The sequence below is a fragment of the Pinus tabuliformis genome, chromosome 7, assembly GCF_031772625.1.
Source record: "Pinus tabuliformis cultivar Carrire ecotype Pingquan chromosome 7, CPIR1, whole genome shotgun sequence".
NCBI lineage: Eukaryota > Viridiplantae > Streptophyta > Pinopsida > Pinales > Pinaceae > Pinus > Pinus tabuliformis.
In genome coordinates, this window is record NC_142293.1 from 168,166,376 (window position 1) to 168,171,490 (window position 5,115).

General features: G+C 38.1%; 1 pseudogene; it reads left to right on the forward strand.

Annotated features, from left to right (window-relative positions):
* The first annotated feature begins 3,709 nt into the window (after positions 1–3,709).
* On the forward strand, positions 3,710–4,135 carry LOC149246360 (protein LEAD-SENSITIVE 1 pseudogene; annotated as a pseudogene).
* Positions 4,136–5,115: the final 980 nt, after the last annotated feature.

A 5,115-nucleotide genomic window follows, 5' to 3' on the forward strand; every position in this document is an offset into this window, starting at 1 on the left:
TCTATCACCGCCATCGGTACTCCATGAGTGAGTCTCACCAAGTGCCGCTGGACTATGTGAAGTAGTCGCTCTGTGTCTGCAGCTGCCTCTTCGGCCCCTCGGCCACGACGTCTGTGCCATGGGAACTCATCTGGTCGTACCGGCCTAATATCTGGAACATGATCATCATATTAGTTATTTGAATCCTTTTAAAAACATTTTTCAAAATTCATTATTATATTTGAAAAATCTAAAAAAAATCATAAAATTAAAAAATACTTACCAATGTCAACCCATGCTGCGGTCGGTGGTAATACTAGATCGGGATCTCCTCGGAAATCCAACCCAGCATAAGGGTAGTCATCTATGGCGATGATCTGTTGATCCCACCAGGAAAAGAAGTCATCATCAAATGCAGTCCGTGGGACGTCCCCACCTCCTAGACGTTTCATCAGGTCAACCCACCTGCCCATGCGTGGATCTCGTGGGGTGCTGATGGAAACCGCTACCCTAGGGCGGAGTGCAGGGACCCTCTCAAAAAAGAAAGAACACAAAATAGTCCCATATCTGAAGTTTTTGGTCTGCCCTCTCTTGATGGAAGTGAGCTGGCTTTTCAAGCTGGCCAGAAGAGGAGTACACCATTCAAACACGGTGGTGAGACAGTCTACTGCTAAGCTCATGGTTAGCCGTGATTCCTAGTGCAGAGAAGCTGATCTGTTCACTCTAGCTATAGTGAATAGGATTATCCTCAGTGATAAACTCTCCACATGTGCGATTGAAATCCGATTCCAAACTTTTTTGGATGTCCTGGGCAATAGATATGTACGTAGTCCTCGATCGAGAGACAGCCTCGTGTCTTGCCGCTGGAATGTAATACCTCTCCCCTTCGGGAAAGGCCTGTGATGAAATAAATGTCATCCACTTCTATCCTGGGTGGCATTTGGTCAATCATAAATGCATCATCATCAATACTCTAGTAATCAATGAGCATCTCAAGCAGACGTGTGTTTGCTTTCATATTTGGAAATTTGAAGAATTTTAGCAAACGACATCCCCGTAAGGTATCCAAAGCATTAGGATCGTTCATGACCTCATCATCCACTGAGGTATGTGTTGAGTCTTGAAAATGTCATTCATTTGCATTATACTTTCACTATTATGTCCATTATATCACCTCCATTTCACTACTATATCACCACATTCATCCCACTTACATTATCATTGGGCCACCTTTATGTTTTTCCAATCTTTATTAATTCTAAGCCTTTTAAGTGAATTTGTGGTTAAACATTAGAAAATAATGTGCATATGCTTATACCTAACAAATGGGTTGAGATTGTTCACATGTGTAGGTTGAAAGGAGGCTTCTAGAAGACCCTTATGTGGCACTCTAAGGCCAAATTCGAATTTGGTTGGAAAGAATCATGGGATCATGAGGATATGTGTCACATCTCCTAATTGTATTGTAACTCTAAGAAGACATGTGTCTTATCAGTTCCTATTTTGATTAGGACTCTAGAGGTAGAGGGAGAGATTCATGGATTCTCATTAATGAGATGGCTCTCATCTTTTTGTATAAATAGGAGATCTCTCTCCTTCATTTGTTAGTCCTTTTTAGTCTTTTTAGTCCCTAGTTCTTCCTTGATGGCTTTTGAAAGCTTTGGAGAGCTTTGTTGTACTTTGCACTTTTGAAGAAATTGAATAAAGCTTTGATGTTCTCAACATGGAAGGAGATGTGAAGTAGATGTCATGGAGCATATTAGGATGTAAGGTAGAGTAGATTTCATTTTGTAAATATTGCTTTGTAGAATGTAAGGTAGATTAGATTTTTCATTCATGCAATTTTAATTCATGCAAGTGTGTTTAATTTTGCTTTGATTTCATGACTAGTGGCATGTGTGATCATCTTGTCTATGTTGTTGACCTTTATTTTTTTGTAGTTTGATTTTCATTAGTATCATTTCTTTAACTTGCACTTTACTTTCTGCTCTTAGATATCAAGTTGTTCATCTATTGATGGTTCTTTTTCCATAATCAGATAACTTTATTGGAGCCAAAATATCACTTAGTACAACTTGGTTTAGTTTGCTTTAAGACTCACATTGCTGACTTGTTCATAACTGTTCTCACATGACAAATCTAGCTAAAAGGCAAAAAGGTTAAGAAAAGGTTAAAGTAGTGTGATTTGTCTCCTTTATGTAGTGTCACTTAGATTTCACATTTCATTTTCATTTTAAATCAGCAGCGGAGATACTAGACCGATGTCATTAGTCCTTTATTTGATGTCTTTATTTTCCTTTAAGCATTTGATTTCATAGGTGGTAGGGGGCCCCTGCTTTGTATAGTTGTCATTTTATTCTTGCATTTTATTTCACCATGTATATTAGCTGTACATAAATTTCTTTCAAGTTGATTGTAGATTAGTGATGCACATAGCCTTTTAATGAACTAATGACGTGATAGAATCATCTTGTCCTTTTGCTGAAGCAGCAAGGATACTGGGTCTCATAGTCATTCTCTCATTATTTGATTATTGCATTTTATTTCGATTGAACTAGTTGCATTAAACACTTTAGAAAAGCAACAAGAATAAAACCTCAAAAACAACATAAACTATAAAACAACGAAGTAAGAGAAAGGTTAACTAAGCACATATAGTGCACCACACTTCATCAGTTTATGATACCCGGATTGATAATTTATGTAGAGCAATTTAAGACATTAAATTGACTAGACATTTTGGCGCCGTTGCCGGGGAAGTGTTATTAGGAGGCCTTATTTCTTACATCTAAAAAAAAAAAAAGGGTTAATAATTCTTGAGTATGCTCTCCTCTTGCACTTTGTGTGATCTAGAGGATCAGAAAAAAGATTGTTAAGTAAAAAAAAAAGGGTTAATAATTCTTGAGTATACTCTCCTCCTACACTTTGTGTGATCTAGAGGATCAAAAAAAGAATTGTTAAGAAAAAATAGGAGACAAAATAAACTTCATCACTTCAATTGATTCAAGAAAAAAAAAAAAAAAAAGAGAAAAAAAAGGAGAAGAGAAAAATAAACTTCATTTCATTTCCATTTTCACTCCATGCCATCCATTTCATTAATAAAAGTTATTTCCCCATGATCATTTCCATTAAGATTGCCTAATTATCTCTATTTAGCTAAGTGGTTGCTGTGATACCGGTTTCCCCAGCTGATACCGGTTTCCGCAGCCACCACTCTGTTTTTCAAAATTACGGTCAAGATGTTAGTGCAATAAAATGAAAATGCAGGTATGACTAAGCAATATAAAAATTCAAAAATTCAAAGAAAAAATGCATATAGAAGTGAGTTTATATCATAAGGATGGTTGGTATACATGCAGCAAGATGTGGCACCTGCAGGTTTTTCTTTGGCTCTGCTGTACTTCACAGTCTTAAGTTTTGGTACCTTGATGACAGCAGCCTTAGAATGGAGAGGTATTCCAACCTATGTGTTGGGCCTTGCCCGTGCAGTAAGTGCGATCATTTGGATTCAGTGGTGGATTTTGTTGCCATGTGTGGTTTCAATTTGGGTTCAAAAACTCTCTTCAATCATGCATGGACTTGCTGGGTTATGTCATGGGAATGATTGTCTCAGACCCTAAGGACTTTGGAGTGTTAATACTTGCTTCCTTCCTATCAGTTTCATATGCAACGCTTCTCTATTCTCTTCATACATATCGTATATAATTGATGATGATTCTTGTAATTAGATATGCGGCTATCAACAAGAGTAATCTGTTCTTGCCTTGATTGTTTCCTTGATGGAGGAGCGCTGTACCGTTTTGAATATTCTGTCAATCCTGCCTTCTTTCTTGCAAAAGTTCGAGGTGGAACTTGCACACTCGCTGATGAAGACCCAGCTGAGACTGTGGTGCATAGAGCGACATACTTACTTCAGAAAGGATTTGGGTTGTACAATGTCTTTATGAACAACTGTGAAGATTTTGCTATCTACTGTAAGACTGGCTTGCTTGTGATTGAGGGAATTAGTGTTGGTCGAAGTGGTCAAGCAGCATCAATCCCTAGTGTGCTTGTTGCAATATGTTCTTCACCTCTTCGATTCCTGACCACCAGTATACCTGGTGTGACTGCGGTTGCAGGTGGATTGTATTGTATTAGTAGGGTTGAACCTGTCTAATACACCTGCAGAACAGTAGATCAAACAAGAAAACAAATGCAGCAATAAAAACATCAACTCAGAAAGAATGCAGAACAGTGAGAACAGTAAAACTCATAAAAACGTAAACACAGAAAAAACTTCAAACGTTCGATTTGACCAAACAGAGACGAATTTAGAAAAACTAAAGCATGGGTTTTTTTGCGAGGTAGATAACCCGGAAACTGTTTGAGGAAATTCGTGGCGGTCTGGGAGAAATCTTCGGTTCTTTGGAGCCTCTTTCTTGCTGCTGCGTGAAAAAAAACTGGAGTTGAATTGATTAACTGATAGTTTGAATGCGTGATTCGACTCCGCGTGCCTGAGGGAAGGAATTCTAATTGGGATCAATTACATGTTGGAATCTCAAACCAATTACACGCCTTTACACGCCTTCCATCTTATTCAATTCAAACCTGTTTAGAGACGTGTTCTAATTGAACACGACTCTCTGCCATTAAAATCCCATGAATTCGTTGTCGGTTAAATGTTGGGAGAAAATCATGAAGAACTCAGGGAAATGAAGGATTCCCTCGCATTTCAGATTACTTGTCCTAAAAGTCCGGATCAGTATACACCACTTGTGTCAATTTCTTTATTGTATTCTGCGTTTATTGTGATTTAGGGGTGAAAATGTATGCTCCACCAAGTGCTCAGGAAATGACTTACTATGAACATGTTCAGAAGCGCCATGAGGAGAAAGGTTGTTTGTATGCCTGCCTCTTCACCATGTGCTGCTGCTTTTGCTGTTACGAAACCTGCGAGTGCTGCATGGATATACCCTGTTGTTGCTGCCCTTGAGAGAGCACAATGATGCGGTCATCTTCCCATATAGGAAATTCATGTCACAAAGAAAAAAAAAATAACAAAACATTAGGATTTGGACTCCAAAGGATCAAAATAATTTTGTTATGGACTTTTTGTCATATGATCCTCTGATATGATCTGAGGTTTTTGAAAAAAAA